Source organism: Schistocerca serialis, chromosome 9, assembly GCF_023864345.2.
Source record: "Schistocerca serialis cubense isolate TAMUIC-IGC-003099 chromosome 9, iqSchSeri2.2, whole genome shotgun sequence".
Classification (NCBI taxonomy): domain Eukaryota; kingdom Metazoa; phylum Arthropoda; class Insecta; order Orthoptera; family Acrididae; genus Schistocerca; species Schistocerca serialis.
Window position 1 is genome coordinate 387,999,061 of NC_064646.1, and position 25,718 is coordinate 388,024,778.

A 25,718-nucleotide genomic window follows, 5' to 3' on the forward strand; every position below is an offset into this window, starting at 1 on the left:
TCCGAAGACGTTAGTATGGCCTGTATCCTGGCACGGAACTGAAATGTGGTCTATAAGCAGTTCATTCGAGAATAACCTTTTGAAATGTGATACTGCAGGTGAATGGTGAAGTTCAGCATCCTACTTGACAAAGCTGGCGTTCTTAATTTAACTATATGAAGTGCGTCTGTACGTAATTCCAGTCTAAAACAGAAGTGCCTCTTTGTCATTCCGCTGTCTCTATCTTCCGCTTAGCGCATCATTCGAAACTGACTTTGGCCGCAGGGGCTACGAGTGAAATGAGCTTCCTACTTGATTGGAAAAAAGAAAAAGTAAAAAATCCACAAGATGAAATAATTTGGTTCGAACTCAGATGTGTGTCACTACCGCCCGGGTTCCCGGGTTCGATTCCCGGCGGGGTCAGGGATTTTCTGTGCCTCGTGATGACTGGGTGTTGTGTGATGTCCTTAGGTTAATTAGGTTTACGTAGTTCTACGTTCTAGGGGACTGATGACCATGGATGTTAAGTCCCATAGTGCTCAGAGCCATTTGAGCCATTTTTTTTGTGTCACTACACGATGCTTTGTGTCGCAGTCAGATGCGGCGGTAAACCGTTGGGGGACAGCAGCCACCCGCATGCGTGGCCGCAGCCGCCATGCAGGAAGGAGTAATTGACTCCCCCTCACGCAGTAAACACACACTTCACGCTCCCGTCCCTGCCCGGTCCCAGTTAAAATGCCCTGAGCACAACACAGACAGAGTGTTTCTTTACGCACTCTTACCGAGGTGTCAAATGTGTTGTCGTTCCAGTAACGTGCCTCGCAGATAAGCTCATCAGACAAAGAATGAGTCACAACCAGGAGACGTCAATGTCTATAGCCTTTACAATGGCTCCAGTTAAGCAAGGAAGAGAGTCCGCAAGTTTCTTATGGTACGCCATACCCAGCTGGAGCTACTCATTGATGATTCCATAGGCCTACAAAATACGTGGATGTTGATTGCTACTTTTTATCCACTGTTCCAAATCGTCCCAAATATTTGTTATGGGATTAAAATTGGGTGGTTTGGCGGGCTAGTGGTTGTGCAGTTTTGTTGCCTGAGTGTTCGTGAAACCACTAACGCGTGCGTGCAGTCTTGTGAAGGACATCTCTGAAGACGGGAGTGTCCACAGCATACCTGTCATGAAGATGAGGAAAAGGCAACGCTTGGTGACTGGGAATATTAAAAAAAAATCATCTTGCTCTTGAGTGGGCGAAGTCATGGTACAACAAACGCCCCCAAAACACCATAGAACAGCCTCCAGCCTGAACCACTCCTCCCAGCACGCACTGCAGTTTAAACGCCTCGTTGGGATGCTGGTGCAATCGCATTACTTCAAAACAGGCAAAATGACCATTCGGACCCCACTACACGCCGCCAGTCAGCTACTGTCCAACTTCTGTGTTGTTTGGCAGCTTTATGTGGTGGTGTGAGCAATGGCCTTTTGCGTGGTATCTCAGTCCCAAAAGTGCATCCCACGCCCGGGTTCCCGGGTTCGATTCCCGGCGGGGTCAGGGATTTTCTCTGCCTCGTGATGGCTGGGTGTTGTGTGCTGTCCTTAGGTTAGTTATGTTTAAGTAGTTCTACGTTCTAGGGGACTGATGACCATAGCTGTTAAGTCCCATAGTGCTCAGAGCCATTTGAAACCCAAAAGTGCATAACATGCAGTTCACTTCACAGTGTTTCCTCGGAAACTGGTTGAGGTGCACCTCCATTCACTGACAGCAGAAATTGCTATCAATGACAAGGCGTAACACTAGACTCCGATCCCTGTCATGATCCTTTTACGACCACTGATCTTACACTGTGTTACATGACTGCGAAGGGTAAACCATTCCTATTAGATACGTTGGAAAGTCCGCATTGATACACCAACAAGTCGACCGTGTTCATTCATGGTGTGGTCATGGGCGCGTTCAACGCTATAGCACCTTTCTGCCTTACTGTATTGTCTTTGCATCGAGCCAGCTTACTGCTCTTATGCCATTCAGTCCACTGGCACATACGCGTCACTTCACGAACCATGAATCCTATCAGCGGAGGAAGGCCACATGACTGCCTGGATCAGTTCTACATCATACACTGCTCTCCAAGGCACATGTGTGTTCTTCTAATGAGTTAAACAGTATTCTGTCCGGTGAGTTTATTTCCCATTTCATCTTCCAGGTAAGAAGTTCAGTTGTCCCTTGTAACGTTTTCATTGCTTGAAAGACTTGCACTGTACCTGACGGAAACACCATGTATTTAACATTTATATCTGTATCCCGCAAGCCACCGTATGATGTGTGGCGCGGGGGTATAACTAGTACCAATATCTGTCCCCCCTTTTCTTCTGAGCAATTCACGAATGGCACAGGGAAAGAAAGATTGTCGGTAATGCTCTTGTAGTGACTTGAGGAAGGAGCAGCCGGCCGAGACACAGCCAGCAACATTTTGCGACATTTTATGAGTTGCTAACCAGTAGCGAATTTTATAGTTCTATCTGTGTGCTTTGGTAGTTTAGTTTCTTGACATTCTACCTCTAAACTTAATATTTAGTGTAAGTGGTAAAGGCTACTAGGCTTACTTGCGAGATGAAAGCACAGTTCACCATTTGCTGCATAGTCGACAAGACTGCTACAGAACCGAGTGGAGGGTCTGAATCTGAGACTCCGACGGTTTTGCAACCGTGTAGGCTGCAAATTCCTCGACTTCGCCGTAGGTTGGCTGGGTTTCGGGGTTCCGCTGTATAGGTCAGGTAACCACTACACACGTAGCAGGGGCTATGTGGCGTGGATTGGGCTTTTTTTTTTATTTAAAAAAAATAGATTAGATGCTGTTGGGAAAACACAGAGGGCCTCAGTCTCAAAGGGTGCAGGTCGAACACAAGAAGAACGCAGATCCAGGAACCATCGGTATGACAGTTGTAAATTGTCGTAGCTGTGTCGCGAAAGTACCAGGGCTCCAAGCGCTAATGGAAAGCACTGATGCCCAAATCGTTATAGGCACTAGAAATGGGAATGCCATGTGGCTAGGGCCTCCCGTCGGGTAGACCGTTCGCTGGTGCCAATCTTTCTAGCTGACGCCACTGCGACGACTTGCGTGTCGATGGGGATGAAGTGATGATCATAAGGACAACACAACACCCAGTCCCTGAACGGAGAAAATCTCCGACCCAATCTGCAATCGAACCCGGTCCGTGAGGTATGACAACCCGTCGCGCTGACCACTCAGCTACCAGGGGCGGACGTTATAGGCACTGAAAGATGCTAAAGCCGGAAGTAAGTTCAGCCGAAATTTTTGCGAAGAACCTAACGGTTTACAGAAAGAATAAGCTAAACATAGTTGGCGGTGGCGTGTTTGTTGTTGTTAGAAGTAGTTTATTTTGTATCGAAATTGAAGTAGATAGGAAATTTGAGGTAAGTTGCTATGGGACCAAACTGCTGAGGTAATCGGTCCCAAGGCTTACACGCTATTTAATCTAAATTAAACTAACTTACGCTAAGGACAACACACACATCCTTGCCCGAGGCGGACTCGAACTTCTGACGGCGACAGCCGCGCGAATCGTGACAAGGCGCCTCAGAACAATTTAAGTGATTAACGTTGCAAGAGGAGGAGGATATTAGTATTTAACGTCCCGCCGACAACGAGGTCATTAGAGACGCAGCGCAAGCTCGGATGAGGGAAGGATGGGGAAGGAAATCGGCCGTGCCCTTTCAAAGGAACCATCCCGGCATTTGCCTGAAGCGATTTAGGGAAATCACGGAAAACCTAAATCAGGATGGCCGGAGACGGGATTGAACCGTCGTCCTCCCGAATGCGAGTCCAGTGTGCTAACCACTGCGCCACCTCGCTCGGTCGTTGCAAGATCACAGGTTTTAAGTAAGCACGAAATAAGCCAGTGCAAATTTGAAACCGGTGTAACCGCCGGAATGTTGAATGTAAGGATGCAAACGTGCATTCATTGTGATATCTGCTTGTGGAATTCTTTTCCATGCCTGTTGCACTTGGTCGGTCACCACAGGGATGGTAAATGCTGTTTGTGGATGACGCTGACGGTAAATGCTGTTTGTGGATGACGCTGGAGTTGTCCGATGATGTCGCTTATGTGCTCAATTCAAGACAGATCTGGTGATCGAGTCCGCAGCTCGTGGTCGTGCGGTAGCGTTCTCGCTTCCCGCGCCCGGGTTCCCGGGTTCGATTCCCGGCGGGGTCAGGGATTTTCTCTGCCTCGTGATGACTGGGTGTTGTGTGATGTCCTTAGGTTAGTTAGGTTTAATTAGTTCTAAGTTCTAGGGGACTGATGACCATAGATGTTAAGTCCCATAGTTCTCAGAGCCTGGTGATCGAGCACGCCAAGGCAATATGTCGACACATTAGAGCATGTTGGCTTACAACAGCAGTATGCGGGCAACCGTTATCCTATTGGAAAATGTTGCCTGGAACGCTGTTCATGAATGGCAGCACAGCAGGTCGGATCACAAAACCGACTTACAAATTTGCAGTCAAGGTGCGTGGGGTAACCACGAGAGTGCTTGCGCTGTCTTAAGAAATACCAGGTTGCTTGGCTTTTGCGCCAGTAACGAGCTTCCCAAGCATACGGGCAGTGGCAAGAAAAACGTTTCTGAAGGAAAGAGATTGGTTGATATCGAGTGTAGATTTTAAGTGTTAGGAAGTCTTTTCTGAAGGTATTTGTCTGGAGCGTAGCCAAGTATGGAAGTCAAACAAAGATGATGAACAGTTTAGACAAAAAGGGAATTGAAGTTTTTGAAATGTGGAACTACAGAAGAATGATGGAAATTAGATGGATTGATATCGTAAATATACCGAATGGAACTGGGGGGGAAAAGAAATTTCTGGCACAACTTGGTTAAAAGCAGGGACCGGTTGATAGGACACATTATGAGGCATTGTGGAATCGTCAGTTTGGTAATGGAGTGTAGTGTGGTTCATGGCTTCAGCGCAGTAAGCAGGTTCAGGTGGTAACAGTCCCGAAGATGCACGCGATAGACTAGCGCGGAGAGCTGCATTAAATCGATCTCCCCACTGAATACGACAGCAATCACAAAATGCAATTAGGCGTAAATCGTAATAATGACACTTCGTTTTACTTTCGTGTACGAAATCTCGAGCACATTTCTGGGGAAAAAAGCTCACTCTTCTCATTCAAAGTCCAATAAATTCACGACAGAGGTCCCTCGGCTGGAAGGGTGGCAGGCGGAAGTAGTCATGAGCCATGCAGTTATTACTTTGCTCGGCGTTATTAAGGACTGGGCGAAAGAACAGGTGACAGGACGCACGTGGGCGGATTGCGGTGCGCGGACTTTGGCCCGGCCGGCGGGGATGCCTCATCGCCGCGACCCGCCGCCCGCAATTAACGGCGGACCGCGTCTCGTTTAATCGCGTTTCAGCGCTCGGATCCTCGTCGCGCCGCGTTGCAGCTGCGCCGGCTACTTGGCAGAGCTAACAGGCGGTGCGCCGCTAGCCGCCTTTGATGTGCCCGCCAGCGGCCGAGGCTGCGTCCCGTGTTTGCTCTGGGAACAAGCTGCACGTTTGCTTTGGCTCGGCTACTGCTCATTCTTCTCGGCTGCCGCCTAATGGATTCACTGTCCGACGAGGAGATTCTCTTCTCCGTGTCGCCCTTACAGTTGTAGTATGTGCCGCACTGCTTACAGTAATAAAGAAATTTCAGCCTCAGTTACTAATGCCTCAATACATGAAATGGCCCGTCGTTTATCACTGCATTTTTTTTGACGTTCTGGATGTGGAAGAGCAGTCCGGTGATTAGAGCCTTACACCAAAGCGACAAATCGCCGTTGTTATTCGTAGGATTTTCTGGCTGATCGCGAGTCAAATGGACTCTTTAATTGTAACCCGTTGGAGCAACTCCGACGGATGTTGCAGTGAGTTTTCTTTCAGATGTTTCACGCCAGAGGAGCATAAAACTTGATTCATCTGAAAAGACCATGTATGTACGTGCAGTTGCGATATTGGCACGCAAATTCCATCCTTCGTCGCCGATTGACAACAGTCAACATGGGTGTATGAACCAGGCATCTGCTGCAGAGGCCCCTACGCAGCGCTCGCCGAACGGCCGTTGAGGAGACAGTGTTGGTAGTCCATTCGTCCACCTGTGCTATCAGTTGCTCAGCAGTGGCACGTCCATTCTCCCGTAAACACATCCGCAGCCGTCGTTTTTATCCCTGTCACTCTTTGCCTGAGGCGTACCCCACTTCCCTCGGCACCGGTTTACGATAGTCATTTTGTCTAGCCGTTTCGGAAATGGATCCTTGACCCGAAAACTAATGATCATGCGCTTGTGAACGTCAGGTAACGCGCCTACGTTTCCGTATTACGACAAGGATGTCCTGGTTCCGCGTCTCCCCCCCACCTTCCTTTTTTCTCTTTCTTCCATCAGTCGTCTGACTGGTTTGATGCGGCCCGCCACGAATTCGTCTCCTGTGCTAACCTCTTCATCTCAGAGTAGCACTTTCAACCTACGTCCTCAATTATTTGCTGGATGTATTCCAAACTCTATCTTCCTATACAGTTTTTGCCCACTACAGCTCCCTCTAGTACCATGGAAGTCATTCCCTCATGTCTTAGCAGATGTCCTATCATCCTGTCCCTTCTCCTGATCAGTGGTTTCCATATGTTTTTTCCTCTCCGGTTCTGCGCAGAACCTCCTCATTCCTTACCTTATCAGTCCACCTAATTTTCATCCTTCGTCTGTAGCACCACATCTCAGCCGGCCGGTGTGGCCGAGCGGTTCTAGGCGCTTCAGTCTAGAACCGCGCGACCGCTACGGTCGCAGGTTCGAATCCCGCCTCGGTCATGGATGTGTGTGATGTCCTTAGGTTAGTTAGGTTTAAGTAGTTCTAAGTTCTAGGGGACTGATGACCTTCAGATGGAAAGTCCCATAGTGCTTAGAACCATTTGAACCACATCTCAAATGCTTCGAATCTCTTCTGTTCCGGTTTTCCACAGTCCATGTTTCAGTACCATACAATGCTGTACTCCAGACGTACATTCTCAGAAATTTCTTCCTCAACTTAAGGCTGATATTTGATATTAGTAGACTTCTCCCCCTACGCGCTTTGTATACTCTCCACCACATGCCGTCTGTGAGAGGTTATTGCACGTTGACGTCGAACATAGGCGGTGGTCGCTGACTGAACCGTATACAACTGATTCATTGCTGTGGATTAAGTTGTTCCAGAACGATTACCACGTAAATAACGAAACTGATGTATCATTAGGAGTACAAAGTTAAGCATGAAAGTTCCCGGACGGGTACGTGAAGAAGAAAGGAACTGTGCCAAATTTTAGTGACTGTTGGCATTCCGTTGTACTCAAAAGTTATGAGATGCCCATTAAATATCCAGACCAGAGATTGGGTGAAGACATTCATGTAACAGACGTAACCGTCAGAGACTTGTTAGTCTGTTGTCTCACATTAACTGAAATCACTCAAACCTGGACAGTGAGTGGAAAACTTACAAATTGCAGATGCTATGCTTTTGTGATAATGAATGCGTGCTTACAAATTGCAGATGCTATGCTTTTGTGATAATGAATGCGTGAACACGTGCTCTGGCGTACATAGGCGTTAAATGTATAAGGACATTGTCTAGTACCTAAAGCTAGCTGCGAAAGTTACAGTTCTTTTATTGTACGTTTCAGCTTTAGGTCGCATAACTAGCAGCATTATGCTACCCCACCGTCCTGCGTCCGTGGCGTTGCATGTTTCGAGCAGACATTTGCCTGGATGACGCCGCATCTGAACTCGACCATCCATCATGTGTTAAAAAAACGTGATTCAAGCGACCAAGTGACGCGTTTCCATTCATCCACGGTCCACTCTCGATAGCGCTGCAATTGTCGTTGACGATGTCGTTGGGTCAACATAGAAAAACGTAGGGGTCGTCCGCTGCTGGACGCCATGTTAACAATGAGCGCTGAAGGGTGTGCTCCGAAACACTAGTTCCTGCCCAGCATTGTACTATGCCGTCAGATCTGCTACATTTCGCCGCCTATCTTCCGTTACAGGGGAGGCAAGTTTCCGAGCTCCGCCTTCTGTGATGATAAGGTGTGGGCGTCCAATACTTTGTCGCCTGGTCTACTTTCCCTAGATGCTCACGTCGGTAGCATGCGAACAGCTGCGAGATTCGATATTTTAGAGATTCTCGTTAGCAGGCGCTGGGCCATAACTATCTGTCAGAATTGCAGACTTCAGTGGTTTTCCCCGTTTGCGACCCTTTTGTCTCTGCTCTGCTTACATGCTTTTCTCCCACGTTGTGTGCCTGCAACGTCGCCAAGCGCCAAGTGGACTGCGGTCATAAATTTCTCCCTCATCAGTAAACCGTTTTATTAGTTCGAATTCAAAACTGCTGAAGCTTCCTTTGACTCTGGGTAAGGAAAACTGGGGAGCAGGACTGCGAGGTTCCTGACAGATCCGGCCCAGAAGCATCTCCTACAAGTGCTCTGTAAGGCTTATCCTATCCCCGAAATACACCATCACACAGTCTTGAAGTATGTGTGAAACAGAGGAAAAATGATCATACCAGAGCACAAAAAGGCGAATATGCTCCTATTTATTAAAAGACTCTGAAAACTGCCGTACCAGCTGCCACATTTTATCTTCCTCAGCACTTTAAAATTTTTCGATACAAATTGGCATGCGAACATGGTCGCGCTATCTTTAACATGCCGGCTAATCTCTCACCCCCACTCGCTTCCCTAACTGTAATTCGCTCACACGCTGTAAATCGCCCGTACCCATCCATTCCCACTTGTTCATTGTCACGCACTCATTCATCCCAACTTATTATCTCCTTGTGTCTCTCTAACTGTCGTTTTCTCCTGTCACACAGACACAGTCGGCTTCTGTCATTGTCTCCCTTTGCACTCTCTCTCTGCTACTGTCTCACTCATCCCTTGCCACTTCTGCTGTTTCTTCTCACTGTCTCTTCTGCTGTGTCTTCCTCGTTGTCATTGTCACATACTCTGCCTCTCATTACCACTGACTCTCAGCCGGTTGCACTTCCTCCTTTTCTTTATTCCTGTCCCACTGACACTCTCTCCTTCGCTCTTTTCCTAGCACTTTTCTGTGACTCTCTTCTATGTTCCATTGCCACTGTTCCTCTCTCTTTCTCTTCCAGTATTTATTACTTTTCCGTGAGTTTTCCACATCCAGTGTCTCCTTCCTTCTCAATATAAAAAAGCCGAATATCTTTTGCTGGAAATTTTTAAAGTTAGGAAGGTAGAAAGAGGCAGCTGGTAGGCCACTTTTCAGTCTTAGTCTTTTAATAAACACGAGGATATTCTCCTTTTTTGTGCCCCCATAGGACCCTATTTCTGCCGGCTCCTTACTTTTCCCTGCTACAGCAAAGCATGCCACTCATATGAACACAACTTTGTGGGTTAGTAAAATTTCGATAGTTTACCTATGGGAAATATAAATAACGGAAAACTATATACCTTTAAACCACAGACCAGATTTTCTGTGCACAGATATTTCTCATGTAATTCAAAACTGCCGGCCGGAGTGGCCGAGCGGTTCTAGGCGCTACAGTCTGGAACCGCGCGACTGCTACGGTCGCAGGTTAGAATCCTGCCTCGGGCATGGATGAGTGTGATGTCCGTGGGTTAGTTAGGTTTAAGTAGTTCTATGGGACTGATGACCTCAGAAGTTAAGTCCCATAGTGCTTAGAGCCATTTGAACCATTTTTGAGCTTCAAAACTACAACCATGGGGTTCCAAGAAGACGTCTGATGATAGCATATTTCTTGTGCTACGTCACTTCATAAACTACGTTTTCGCCTAACACTGCATTTTACGCGCGTAATTTAAGTATCCAGGTAGGACAACTTTGCAGCTCTGTATCTCGGAAACGGACAAAGTTATCAAGAAAATTTTCAACGTTTTTCGTATTTGCGATCTGAGGACTATATCGTAAAAATTACAGTCATTTGCTAGGCGTAGACGTCTTGGAATGTGCGGCTCGGTTTTGTACCCAAAAACCGGATAAAGAATTTTTGATAATGGGAATAGGGCACTTCTTCATAAATGCCTAGAAAATATACTGTTAAAATTTGTGTAATTTTCTGCGATTGTTATTATTGTATGAATGCGTAGTGTCTACTCTTTCGGACGGGCACTTTGGGGTAAGTGGCGTTCGCTGGGAATGTGGGTCGGCCGGGGAGCGCATTTGTGATAAACATCGTGTCCGGGTGACCAGTGGTTAACGCAGCTGTCCAGTAAGCTTGAGATCTCGAGTTCGCCTCCCTATTCGACACACATTTTCACTCGTCGCTGCTGATTCCGCGTATAGGTCGATGTAGCTGACATCAATAATTCATTCAATTCCTTTTCCTTTCCTTTCCTCCCTCTACTTTCATCTTAAATGATAATTATTGTTTAGACTTCGCGGTTTGGTTTTGGTACTCAAGAACCATATTTTTCGTGTATTCCCAGGAACCATCCAGGGAATAAACGGTGCTTCCATAACCCTTTAAGATGTATTGTAGACCTCATTAAATGCAAAAAGAAACCAACGATTTGCACGATGTGCCTAAGCTGGAGGAAGTGCGTAATAATCAAACTTTGAACCTATACTGTAGAATGGTTACAGTAAGAACGATTCCTTATAAAAATCGTCCATAGACCAAGAGCTATTCCCGAATAATTCTCGAGGTATGAGCACTGAAAAAATACCGTTTTTATGCGCGGCGTTTCGGAACATATTGGTAGCTCATGCTGCCGCGTGCGTGCCGATAATGTGTCATGTAGCTGGTAGATAAAGGAATCAAAGCAGAGCTGAGTTACTTAATCCGTGGAAGTCGCACCACTGTGACCACTCCGCGCATCAGACGCCCGTGTTTTGTTGCGTTGCGTAGCGCCGTGCCGCCGCGGCCCGCCTCTTCTTTCGGCCCAACCCCAGCGCCGCATTTCCCGCGCTCTCGCTCCCGCACTCAAACGCGGCGCGCGCGTCGGCCGGCATTCCGCGGCTGCCGGGACGTAGCGTCCCGCGCCACGCGGTCGATCGCTCGATAGTCGCCGCTGTCGGCGGTCGATACGGCAGCGGACTCTTCCCCGCGCTCGCCGCGCCGTTTCCTGACAAACATCGTGTTTGCCGCCGACGCTGTCCGCTGCGCGCCGCGGCGGCAGATTTACGCCGTCGCCGGTGGTAGCGCGGCGTGTAGGCGGTTACACAGCAGAAAGACAAATATCCGCCGCCGCGGTCACTCTCAAATAAAGTCCGTCCTTGTCGCTCCGGGTGCTCGCGCTTCCATTTACAGAGAAAACGATGACGTCGTCCGACCACAGCCAACAGCAGCACCTGTGTGTGTTAGCACAAGAGCTGCCACAGACGACGTACTGCGTGTAGCCGGGAGAGCAATGCCAGTTTGCTACCGGTATTCTACTGATGCACACTTCATTGTTATTGCCTCCCACCCACCCGCTCCACATACGCACGCAAGCACTAACATTGCTCTCTCAGTGACATTCTGTAGGAAGACTGTGGCAGCTAACACCGTACAGGAAAGACAAAATAGGCTGTATCCGTTACGACGCAGAGCGAATTTTCCAAGGTTGTTTTGTATTTCAGCCTCTGGTCAAACAAATGGTGCCATCTCGAAGAATTGCCGAGGTTCTGTATAACATACATTATCTGACGACGGCTTTGTAATATGTCGAAACCGGTTATGATACCATTTGTGCGGTTCGAGGTAGCAATACACAAGACGGTTACTGTCTTTCCGTAAGTCAGTATGCCTAAGTTGCGTTTTTTCAACTGCAATTTGTGGCTTACGTGGAACATATCACCTGAAGTTACCTGATTACGCTTGGGTGGTAAGGAGAAATCAAGATGGTGCTGAAAAACGTTGGTTTGCGCTAATGTCTCATCGATTATTTTATTACTAAAGGAAATAAAGTTTCTGAATTAGTCTGCGAACATTATGGTATTTGCGGCTACAGCTGTCTATATCAGTTATATACACACATCAAAAAAAGGTTTGCATCAGCCCCATTCCCAGAACTCCTGAAGACAGACGTTAACTGTCGTTATTGTATCACACACACAATCCGGGACTGTTAAGAGATATCACTAAACCCGCCCAAAGATGTAAACAACCATGAGCAGCGCGTATTAGACGGAGGGGGTCCGACAGTCGAACAGTTCCAGTCATTCCGGCAGGAAGGAGGTACACGGCTTGTGTTGTCTGTAGTTCAGCCATGTCTAGACGGTTAATACCGCTGTTCGATCGCGTCCGTATTGTTATTTTGTTCCATGAAGGTCTCTCAACAAGGGAAGTGTCCAGGCATCTCGGAGTGAACCAAAGCGATGTTGGTCGAACGTGCCGGAGATACAGAGAGGCGGGAACTGTCGGTGATATGCCTCGCTCATGCCGCCCAAGGGCTACTATTACAGTGGATGACCGCTACCTACGTATTATGGCTCGGAGGAATCCTGACACCACCATGTTGAATAATGCTTTTCGTGCAGCCACAGGACGTCGTGTTACGACTCAAACTGTGCGCAATCGGCTGCATGATGCGCAACTTCACTCCCGACGTCCATGGCGAGGTCCAGCTTAGCAACGACGACCTTCTTTGCAACCACGACACCATGCAGCGCGCTACTGATGGGCCCAGCAACATGCCGAATGGACCGCTCTGGATTGGCATCACGTTCTCTTCACCGATGAGTGTCGCACGTGCCTGTAACCAGACAATTGTCGATGGACGTGTTTGGAGGCAACCCGGTCAAGGCTGAACGCCTTAGACACACTGTCCACCGAGTGCAGCAAGGTGGAGGTTCCCTGCTGTTTTGGGGTGGCATTATGTGGGGCCGAAGTACGCCTCTGGTGGTCATGGAAGGCGCATACATGAATGCCATCCTCCGACCGTTAGTGCATCCATATCGGCAAGGCATTCGTCTTCATCCACGACAAGTAGCGTCCCCGTCGTGCACATCTCGTGAATGACGTCCTTCAGGATAACGACATTGCTCGACTAGGGTGGCGAGCATGTTCTTCAGACATGAACCCTATTGAACATGCATCGAATAGATTGAAAAGGGCGGTTTATGGACAACGTGACCCACCAACCACTCCGAGGGATGTGCGTCGAATCGCCGTTGAGGAGTGGGACAATCTGATGAACTCGTGGATAGTATGCCACGACGAATACAGGCAAACATCAACGCAAGAGGACGTGCTCCTGGGTATTAGAGGTACCGGTGTGTTCAGCAATGTGGACCACCACCTCAGAAGGTCTCGCTGTATGGTGGTACAACATGCAGTGTGTGATTTTGATGAGCAATAAAAAGGGCGGAAATGCAATAAAAAGGGCGGAAATGATGTTTATGTTGATCTCTATTCCAGTTTTCTGTGAACCTAGGTGATGCAAAACTCTTTTTGATGTGTGTATTTATGAGGTTGTTTCGGCCGCTGCCATCGTCAGGTCAAAATGATGAATGAATAGATGCTCGGCTTAGACAAAGGTTTTATACGAGTGTGACCACTCCTTATATTCGACGTCAGTGTGCGAGTATCACTCATAGGTGGCAGATAGCAACACTGGCAGTGGAGGGTATATAGAGCCTTTTCGGAGATGAGGAAAACAGTGGAGTTTCTGTCGTAATGCAGAAACGGAGCGATTTATCTGACGTGGAAGAAGACATAATCATTGACTTTCGGGTCAAGGGTGAAAGCATTTTAGAGAGGGCTAAATTTGTCAACTGTTCGCGTGCCGCCGTGGTTAAAGTATATTGTCTGTGCCAAAATGGCGCTATCCAAAGCCGGCGCCGAGGCATTGTGTAAGCCACGTGCCTTCGATGATAGGGATGAACAACGGCTACGGAGATGGGTATGGATGAACAGGCGTGCAACTGGTGAGAGCAACTGACCGCCAAGCGGCTACCAGCAGTGTCTGCTCAACAACCGTTCAGCGAACGTTGCTACGTATGGGTCTCCGTAGCAGCCGCCTTGTTCAAGCACCAAAGCTGGGTTCTGTTCATTGGTGACGAGGGCTGGTAATTTCACGCCAGAACCGGAACTGGACGTCCACTGAGTGTGGACAAGTAGCCTTTTCAGATGTTCTGTCGGACAGATGGTCGTTGGTGTTTACGGCGTGAAACGTCTGAAAGCCACCACCATGCAACAATCGCCGGAAGAATCCAGACCGGAGGGCATTGCTTGGGTGATCCCATAATTCTGAAAGCCCCAATGCATCAACGCACGTATCTATCAATCTTTTGGGACCGTGTCCAATCCTACATGCAATTTGTTTTTCCATGGCACGAGGAATCTACCAGCAACACTGTGCAACATGCCACACAGCTCGCAGTATACGTGCGCTTCGAAGAACACCAGAATCAGTTTACGTTACACCCCTGGCCCCCAGTCTCCTCGGATTTAAACCCAGTCGAGAATCTGTGACATCACCTCCATCGGGCCGTTCACGCCGAGGATCCTCAATCGAGAAATCTAGTTGCCAGGGCTTCATATGCATGTCGGAAACTTCCAGGATCTCATTGCCTTTTTTTTTTTTTTTTTTGCGCGTCTCCTGCACGTGCGTTCGGCAAAAGGTGGTTACTCAGGTTTTTGACAGGTGGTCGCACTAGGATGAATTGAGAGTGTAAATATTGACAATGAACACTGTTTTACAAGTTCCAAGCGCTGGTCCGATCATGGCAGTGCCGAAACGACGTTATAAATAAAGACTCGTATTAAGTTATGAAGACGCCTTTATTCGCAAGAAAATCATGAACTGTGTGGCGAAATGCTTTGAGGGCCAGTCAACAGAAGGGATGTACTTTGATGTTGACTTTGATTGTGCTCTTGGCTGGTAATTGTTCCAAGGGGGTTGAGCAAATGGCAGTATGGCGAAACAACGTGGATGTAGACGGAATGGTCACATACATTACCTTTTTTATGGTCGATTAGTATTGTAAACTGATGTACGACGCAAACTTCGGGCGTCCTGCTAATTTGGTGAGACGCTGTGAAGCACAATGGACCTCAAAACCTAGGAATTGAAGAACGAAGCCGCAAAGTAGTAAGATTATAGTTTAATATCCTGTTGATCTCGGGGTCGTTAGAGAGGAAGTGCTAAGGCAGTTAGGAAGGGCTAGCGAAAGGAATTAGCAGGGACCCACACCGGGTGAGTTATCGAAAGGACAAAAATGTGGATTACTGGATTGGGATTTACGCCACCGCGTCTTTTTCAGACAGACAGGTTTGCTGAATGATTTGCCTCCAGATAACAAAATGGTTCAAATGGCTCTGAGCAGTATGGGACTTAACATCTGAGGTCATCAGTCCCCTAGAACTTAGAACTACTTAAACCTAACTAACCTAAGGACATCACATACATCCATGCCCGAGGTAGGATTCGAACCCGCGACCGTAGCAGTCGCGCTGTTCCGGACTGAAGCGCCTAGAACCGCAGCCGGCTCCAGATGACAGTTTAGGCGCATGTCACTTCACACACCGTATATCTCATTATAAGTCCTATGTGGTTTCGTGAAGGACAACGTTTGTACACCTCCGTTTCAGTGGTATGTTGTCAGAATTTCAGCCGCAGTACCACATTCATCGACAACGCCGCGTCACAGTGCACCTGCTTGAGCGGGATAGCCGGGAATAATGAGCGCTTCCACTCCAAATAATGCAGTACCGCTCATGACGCTCTCATAATACTTGCCTCTAGAAATTGTGAAAGTACAGCGCTATAAAAGTGTTCGATAATTTGTAATCACTCTGTATTAGTGTTTAATGTAGTTTTTCCGAGCGGTATGGTTGATTAAATTTTCTCTGGCTTCCAACCGCGTCGATTGGCCTTAACTCGAAACTCGACAACTCATCATCCAGGCAGGGGAGGTGGGGGAGTCCAGTGTCTTCCTGTCTTTTGAATTTCAGTAGATTTTGTAATCACTTAAATAACACACTCTCAGCCCGTAAAGTTTCAACTCGTTTCATTCTCCCCTTCTGGGTACTTCAGTTTTTTAATCAGGCAGTATGTTTCTTTCTTCTTTCTTTTTATTTCAATTGGCTTTCGGTTCGTGCCATTTCAATAACAGAAAGACGGTACGATAGTGTGCCTGAGGCGACTTTCGTTTCAGTAATGACGACACAAATGTAAGGAAACTTTTTTCCCCACTTTGCTGCTTATCTTTCTCGACCCGGCATCTTTATACATAAGACGAGTCGTAAACCACATAAGCTGGTCTCTTAGCCGCTACACACAGTTGTCGGGCTGTGTGTGACGTTGCCGTGACCCGCCATGTGTAGGTGGACCAATGCATCCTCTGATTGTGGTTTTACCAGCTTTTAAACTTTTTAAAACAAATATAAGAAAGACATGTCTCCAAATAATACGATTGATTTTGCATGGTTTAAAAGTATAATAAAATAAGTATTAATAACTGTTCCATGTTGGCATTTACATTGCATCTTATTAATCTTTAAAGGAAGTATCGTAACATTCCTTGATTTGTTCCGTTTACAGCCGACAGGTTTCTTTACTTGAGAGTGTTTGATATTCTATAATGTAATACACAAGACAGCAGTTTGAGTTTCTTCTACATTTTCAGCATGATCAAAAGACTTTCTTGATACTCATGTCCATGGAGTAATCCTTAAGAATTTGAAACGTCTGCATTTGCACATTATCTAGGAATATTTGAATATTTGACATTTAAAACTTTTAATCGTCAGTAACCCACCATAAAATCTTAAAATATAAGAAATTAAGGGCTTATTTAAGCTTGCAACTGCCAATTTTGGACTAACTTATCTATAATAGAAGGGTCAATAAAATGTATCCTATAGGGGGCCGTGATAAATTCTAAATATTAAAATTCATAAGTAAAAAGTAATACAATTTTAACACAAGGTTGAAGTTTATAAGTTATTAATTTAGCTAAATACAAAAATTGAAAGTAATGAAATTTGACAGTTTAATTTTAAAACTTGAAATTTGACAGTTTAATTTTAAAACTTTCGATGAACTGCACTTGTTATCGAGGCTATTGAGTTAGTCACTCAATGTTTTGAGTTTAAAATTGCATTTTCGATGCAGTTGGGGTCGAAGCGTATCCGTGAAAATAAAGAAAATATACTTAAACAATTATTGCAGTGGTTCTCTTATTTCCTAAGGGTTTTTATCACTTTCGCTGTCATCTTCTGATTCGGCGCTCTGCTATCTGCCCTGTCTTCATGCTGTCGTTTTGGCACCACTGCTATGTTTGGTCTTGCTCTTGTATACACCGCCTGGAGAGGTCTTTAAATGTTGTGAGGACAACACAAGACTAGTCATCGAGCAGAGGAAATCTAAGACCCGGTCGGGAATCGAACTCGGGCCCCTTCGGTTAGTGATGTGGCGCGGCGACCCCTCAGCTACCGGGGCAATCCGTTCTTACTATCATCAGTTTGCATTTTTATACCCTCTCTGCCGGCCATAGTCAATTATTTTGTTGTCCAAATAATAAAACTCATTTGATTTCGTAGACTTTCCCGGCGTAAAAACTTCTGATATTCTTCACGGGTTTGCATCCTGATAACGTCGTCGTCCAGACACAATATTTCGGCGGACCAGCTGGCCGCCATCTTCAGGTGAGTTAATGCTAGTGCACTGCCTCGCCGGAACTGAATTCCAGCCACAACGACGGAAACCTTTATACACCATGAAGAGAGCACCGCGCGTGCGTGAGATGATGGGCAGCGCCTCCAGAAACGATAAATCGCAACAGCAATCCAATGATCGAAAATAAGACCGTTATTGTTTAATGTCGGACAAAATCGGATTCCATATCTTACTTAGAGGAAAACCTTTATCCCTGTTAATAATATTACTGGATAATCTAATTTCAATGGATTCTTTAAGAACACATTCCCAATAGCGAGAAGCAGGAGAGATCAATTGTGTCTTGTTATACATCATGCTGTGTCCTTCGTTAAGGCAATGTTCCGCCACTGCCGACTTCTCAGGCTGGAACAACCGAGTGTGCCGATGATGTTCCACGCACCGGTCCTGAATAGTTCGAATAGTTTGACCAATATACTTCTTTCCACAGTGACACGGAATTTCATGAACCCCGGGCCTCCTCAAGCCCAAATTATCTTTAACTGAGCCAAGAAGGGCTCCAGTCTTGGCCACCGGCGTAAAAACACTTTTAATATTATGTTTTCTTAAAATTCTTGAAATTTTGGATGATATACTTCCCGCAAAGGGTAAATAAGCAACAGATTCAAAAGTATCCTCTATTGGCTCGCGAGACGGACCAAACTGAAGAGCACGGCATATTTGTTGTTCCGTATATCCATTCTGTTTTTACGCCGGTGGCCAAGACCGGAGCCCTTCTTGGCTCAGTTAAAGATAATTTGGGCTTGAGGAGGCCCGGGGTTTATGAAATTCCGTGTCACAATGGAAAGAAGTATATTGGTCAAACTATTCGAACTATTCAGGACCGGTGCGTGGAACATCATCGTCACACTCGGTTGTTGCAGCCTGAGAAGTCGGCAGTGGCGACGAAGGACACAGGATGATGTATGACAAGACACAATTGATCTCTCCTGCTTCTCGCTATTGGGAATGTGTTCTTAAAGAATCCATTGAAATTAGATTATCCAGTAATATTATGAACAGGGATAAAGGTTTTCCTCTAAGTTAAGATATGGAATCCGATTTTGTCAGACATTAAACAACAACGGTCTTCTTTTCGATCATTGGATTCTTCCAACTAGTGCTGTTGCAATTTATCGTTTCTGCCGTCTTCTCCCACCGGCGTGCTGCGCGTCTACTTGCCATCTTGAGGCGCTGCTTTCTTCATGGTGTATAAAGGTTTCCGTCGTTGTGGCTGGAATTCAGTTCCGGCGAGGCAGTGCACTAGCATTAACTCACCTGAAGATGGCGGCCAGCTGGTCCGCCGAAACATTGTTTCTGGACGACGACATTATCCGGCTGCAAATCCGTGAAGAATATCAATAAAACTCATTTACTTGCTGCTCTTAGTGCCTCTGTTTCTAAATGAATTCCTCAGCATCGCATGGCTTAATTCATCATTTGCAAACGAGGTGTTTGGAAATGACACTGCCGTAGGCTGCCCGCTTGTGTCCCTGTCTCTCTCTGCGGTAATCTGCCTGCGCGAGCTCACGCGAAGCCAGGTAGGCACACGCTTTCGGAAGTTTTCCGGGCACGGAGTTCCGGCGTGAGTACGGAAGAGGCGGCAGCATTCGCAGCGGTGGCGCTCCCGCGGGCTCAGGCGGGCTTTCCTCGCGACCGACTGGAACGCGCGCGCGTAATCTCGCGGGCACGCCGCGCACGGCATGCTAACGGCGCGCCGGATTACCGCGCAAAACCTTATTAATTACCGGCGCGAGTGGACTATCAAAACTGTTAGGGCGGTGCGCCGCGGCGGAATAACGAGCGCCTCTCTGCAGGTGCCGCGCCGCGCCGCGTCGCGTGTCCGCCGCCGCCGCCGCTCTCTCCGTAATGGCAGACCCGTATTTAAGGCGCTTATTATGGCAGCGGTCAGCTGAAAGACGATCTTCCAAACACTTCTCACCACTACCATTACAGCCGTCTTCCCGACGACGCCCCTACAACATTTGTCCACCAGTGTGGAGTCTATTATGTTAATTTACTGAATACAGATGAAGTCGCATTTGGGTGGGGAAATATTCTAGTCTCTAATTAGAGGTTTCAAAATCTATGGTCCGGGATAATAATAGCCGAGGCGTTAACAGAATTTCCCCCCTGCTCTGCTCTCAGTCCATCTGCTAGAAGGCCATTGAGGACAGAGCGCCTTTTAAGAATTGTGATGCTGGCGGAGACGGAAATTGTGTGAATGATTATTGCCGATCGCAGTTTGCGATGTGGTTTACGCCAACGATCACTCCGTCGCCCGTCTGTGTTTATTTTACAGATCCGTCTTGATCGCACAAATTTTTACACTTCATTGTTAACGGTTTCGGCTACTGCTATCTTCAGATCTGTTACAAATAAAAACAGTGTGTAACCAAGTTCAATTTGATGACGCTAAACCTATACAAGTCCGGGTGCTACATAAGGAAGATAAAAAGTGCTTACATGATAAACAGCCATTCATACCAGCCATGTTGTTGTTGTTGTTGTTGTTGTTCTGGTCTTCAGTCCAGATACTGGTTTGATGCAGCTCTCCATGCTACTCTATCCTGTGCAAGCTTCTTCATCTCCCAGTACCTACTGCATCCTACATCCTTCTGAATCTGCTTAGTGTATTCATCACTTGGTCTCCCTCTACGATTTTTACCCTCCACGCTGCCCTCCAATACTAAATTGGTCATCCCTCGATGTCTCAGAACATGTCCTACCAACCGATCCCTTCTTCTAGTCAAGTTGTGCCACAAGCTCCTCTTCTCCCCAACTCTATTCAATGCCTCCTCATTAGTTATCTGATCTACCCATCTAATCTTCAGCATTCTTCTGTAGCAACACATTTCGAAAGCTTCTATTCTCTTCGTGTCCAAACTGTTTATCGCCCATGTTTCACTTCCATACATGGCTACACTCCGTACAAATACTCGCAGAAACGACTCCCTGACACTTAAATCTATACTCGATGTTAACAAATTGTTCTTCTTCAGAAACGCTTTCCTTGCCATTGCCAGTCTACATTTTATATCCTCTCTACTTCGTCCATCATCAGTTATTTTGCTCCCCAAATAGCTAAACTCGCTTACTACTTTAAGCGTCTCATTTCCTAATCTAATTGCCGCAGCATCACCCGATTTAATTCGACTACATTCCATTATCCTCGTTTTGCTTTTCTTGATGTTCATCTTATATGCTTCTTTCAAGACACTGTCCATTGCGTTCAGCTGCTCTTCCAGCCATACATACCATAAAATATTCTGATGTAAAATCGACTTCAAGCTAGACATGTAAGTACATCGTATGTGCTGGTGATGATCAAAATGTAACAGATCTGAAGATGGCAGTACCCGAAACCGGTAATAGTGAAGTGTAAAGATTTGTGTGAACAAGACGGACGTGTAAAATAAAGTGCCAAAAATGTGATCATAGATTCATATTCAAACTTTATGTCTTCAATTGATAAGCCCGTCTGTCTGTCTATCAGTTAGTAAACACTTGTTTTTTTCGAACGAATAGAGATATCAAGTTGAAATTTATACCAAATACTAAGGTCTACGGTCCCTTCGCGGTGTGAAACGTATTAAGTCAGTGCAGTCAAATGATAGTCATTTGTTTTGTTACTCAGAACTCACTTATCAAAACCTATAGAGGAACTATGTACCGGGTGGTTATAGCCGGCCGGAGTGGCCGAGCGTTTCTAGGCGCTACAGTCTGGAACCGCGAGACCGCTACGGTCGCAGGTTCGAATCCTGCCTCGGGCATGGATGTGTGTGATGTCTTTAGGTTAGTTAGGTTTAAGTAGTTCTAAGTTCTAGGGGACTGATGGCCTCAGAAGTTCAGCCCCATAGTGCTCAGAGCCATTTGAACCGGGTGGTTATAATTAAAGGGTAGCTCCTCACGAAGGTGCAGGGTGGGCTGCAATTATCCTATGACAGCAAAGCACAGTAGATATGTTAATGCGGAACCGATTTACGGTGGAAATTCTGGCCATCTGGTGCAAATCCGACACAGCACAGCATCTCGTCGCCGTCTCCTGTGCTCATATTGAACGAATTGTGTAAGCGGCGGTTAATAAAAAAATCGACATTGCGCTTTCGTCACTTGTTTCATCTTTCCAACTCAGGACGCTTTCCTAATCCATTATCTATGGAAACATTCCTATACATCTTTCTTGCATTCACAGCGCCAGATTTGCACTCGATGGGCAAAATTGGAACTAATTTTTATCAATCTATATAAATTCCGTATTAACGCATTATGATATCTATCATGTTCGCTGCCATACGATAATTACCGCTGCCACTGTACCTCAGTGAGTACCTACACTGTAATTATAACGACCCAGTGTATACAAGGCGGACATTAATAGAACCGACAAACTGCAAAGACGAATTTCTGACTGGAAATAGTGGGAAGAAGGTCCCATGAACATGTGATCGGAAATTGACGCTATGCGTGCAACGACAGCAAATCGTCCCGGATGATGATGGTGATGATGTTTGGTTTGTAGGGCGCTCAACTGCGCGGTCATCAGCGCCCGTACAAAGTTCCAATTTTTTACACAGTCCAATTTTTACGCAATCTAATCTAGCCCCTGTCACGGGTGGTGGTGGTGGTGGTGGTGGTGGTTGTGGTTGTGGTGATAACACAGACACCCAGTCCCCGGGCAGAGAAAATCCCCAACCCGGCCGGGAATCGAACTGGAAACCCGTGATCCAGAGGCAGCAATGCTATCCACTAGACTACGAGCTGCGGACGCGCCGGAACAAAGTACAGAGCTGCATCACATCCACGTCACATCAGCTGTTCCAAGTGTCCTCCATGAGACTGCAGGTCACAAGGATAGTAGCGGTTGTCATGCAGAATACACATAATCGTACTTTGGCTTACACCATGATGGCGGGCCACTTGCCTAGAGCTTGTAGTAGGCTTCATCTCAATATCCCGTAGAACCTGGTCCTCCAGATCTGGTGTACGCACAATCCGCCGCCTCATAATCACACAACCGGCCAAACAGGTCTTGAAATTTTGTGTGATGTGATCGGTGTCTGTGAGGGTACTAGTTTTGGTATAGCCGTGCTGCCTCTGCTTGCCCATACACAGACACCATATCGACTTGTTCCCGACTTGCATAACGGACCATTCTGCTGCTTACAGTGCACTGCGTCAATTAAGCAGCCTGCAATATACAAGGAACACATGGCTAGAAGAACTGTCGTTCTCCAGCGTGATCTACCGCGGCAACGATTCATTTCCAGCCACGTGTTCTCAGGACGTTTTTTTCCTTCGTTTCCAACCAGGAATTCGTCCCTGTAGTTTGTAGGTTTTATTAATGTTCACATTACATATATGTCGTCGCCGGTGGTCTAGCGGTAACCTGCGTGCCTGGAAACCGAGAGGTCACGTGATTGATTCTCAGTCGGACCGCGGAATCTTCAGTTTCCACCCACCCTTCACCTCATCCTCATGTGAGGCGTTACCAGAAACAACGCATGGTTGGGATTCTATGTGGAACTGTAGGTCCCCATGCCCCGGTTTCACTGCAGGACACGAAAGTCGGCACAGTGACCTTCAGTAGAAAGGCTTGCACCAGACCATTGACCCAAACGAACTAATTGGTTGGTTGGTTGATTTGGGAGAAGGGGACCAAAGAGCGAGGACATCGGTCCCATCGCGTTAGGGAAGGAAGTCGGCCATGTCCTTTCAAAGAAACCATCCCGGCATTTGCCTGAAGCGATTTAGGGAAATCACGGATAGTCGCGGGTTTTAACCTTAGTTCTCCCGAATGTGAGTCCAGTGTGCTAACCACTGCGCCACCTCGCTCAGTCGAACTTATTATTATTGTCATCTATGTCCGCCCCTAATAGCTGAGTGGTAAGCGCGTCGGAATGTCATATCTAACGACCCGGGTTCTATCCCCGACTGGGTCGGAGATTTTCTCCACTCAGGGACTGGGTGTTGTGTTGTCCTTATCATCATTTCATCCCCATCGACACGCAAGTCGCCGAAATGGAGTCAACTCGAAAGACTTCCACCAGGCGAAAGGTCTACCCGACGGGAGGCCCTAGCCACACGGCATTTCCATCTTCCATTGTCATCTATGTACACGATCAAGTTTGTACGAACTCTCGGGGCGTAAGTCCTTCTCGCACTTGTCAGGTTTATTTAATAATGTCCCTAGATTCTGTACTCTCGTTTTATGTCATTTTTCTATTACCTTTGCAATTTTTATCCTTCAAAACTGTTGTAGTATCGCTGATAAATGACCTTCAGCAGATACTGTGCTGAAAAATTCACAACTTTGTTTCACAAAATCGAGAGCACTTGTTCGAATGTACGATTGCTGAGCGAAGCATTTTACCACTAGTGTAGTTGACGGAATGTGGTTTAACAAGTCAGATAACGCTGAAAATTATTTTATAAGCATACCCGGAAAAAAATAGTCATCCACTTTCAGATATTGCTCTTATACCATGAACGCCCCTCCCTTCCCCGTCCACCTGTAGCCTTAATTCGTTGAAGAAAAAGAGGCCGCAAGTTTCTTCAGGTATGCCACACCCATGCGAAGTTACGCACTGGAGATCAGATCTCGTGCAGCTACTAAATTGTGGGAATGTTGACTACTACGTTTTCCCCCTTCCTGTTTCAAGTAGCTGCAGACATTTTCTATGGGACCCACATCGGGTGGTTCGTCAAATCAATAAGGCGTGTGTGGAGCCTTGTGAAGACGGCTGTCGTCACCTTGGAAAACGGGAATTTCCACAGTATAATCATCAAATAGGTGTAGAAAAAGGCAACATTTGGTCGCTGAGAATGTTGAAATAAACATCCTGGTTTATGTTCGGTCAGCAGTCATGTCAGGAGAACACTCCGAAATCTTCACAAAACCGCCTCCGGACTTTCTACACACTACACGTTTAATGTCTTATGGGACATCGGTGCACTCGACCCCTTCAAAGGAGGCAAAATCGCCACTCGTCAATCCACACTACAGCCTGCTAATATCCAGTTCCTCTGTTGTATGGAGTATTGAAGACATGCAGTTTCCGAGCCGCTGAGAGCCTTTTGCGAGGTACTGGACTCCAAACGTCCATCGTAAGTATAGGTACGACTCGTCTCTGGTCCCTATCTGTTACGATTTTTGTACGACCACTATCTTGCGCCCTGGTTCACGGCTGCAAGTGAATATCAGTCCTCATAGATACGCGAGACATTCCATGTTTATACATCACGATACGGTTTACAGTGCATCCGTATTAGGTTGCCATTCTCTACCAGTCTGTACAGACTCCGCGCCGATCCAGTTTGTGCCACTATTTGATGAATGTATATGTTCCCCGAACTCCTTGCGCTGTCAGGAAACACACTACACCGCTTTTCTCTTCTGTGTACGTTCGATACATCACATAGGAGTGCACCCATGCCCCTCAAGGCGAGATTGGGGTCTCTGCGTTCTTATAGCGACTGCGCTTTCCTCTGTGGGCAATGCCATTATGGTCCCTTTAGCGGTTTTCATTGTACAGCCTCCGACTCATTTCTTTTTAATAACTGTGATAGGTGTAGACTATAGGAAAAGAAGAAGAAGCAATAAGAATGGAAGATCAAAAACGAAGTGATCATATTAAAAAAGTTGTAAGGCAGGGATGCTTTCTTCCTCCCCTATTGTTCAACCTTTACAGGAAGCAGTATTGTTCAATCTATGCAAGGAGCAATGACGGAAATAAAGGAAAGTTTCAAGAAACGCATTAAAATTTTGGGTGAAAGTATATCAGTGATAAGATTCACTGATCAGATTGCTGAGTGAAAGTGAGCAAGAATTGTAAGATCTGTTGAACAGAATTAACAATGTACTTGGCACAGAATATACAGGATGATTAAAAAAAACGTTTACACTACTGGCCATTAAAATTGCTACACCAAGAAGAAATACAGATGATAAACGGGTATTTATTGGACAAATATATTATACTAGAACTGACATGTGATTACATTTTCACGCAATTTGAGTGCATAGGTGGTGAAAAATCAGTACCCAGAACAACCACCTCTGGCCGTAATAACGGCCTTGATAC

At 46.5% G+C, this 25,718-nt stretch overlaps 1 protein-coding gene across 1 annotated transcript in view; it reads left to right on the forward strand.

Moving 5' to 3' along the window:
- Window positions 1–25,718, forward strand: part of LOC126418457 (homeobox protein PKNOX1-like) — a 714,504-nt gene that overhangs the window by 583,964 nt on the left and 104,822 nt on the right. The window lies entirely within an intron of this gene.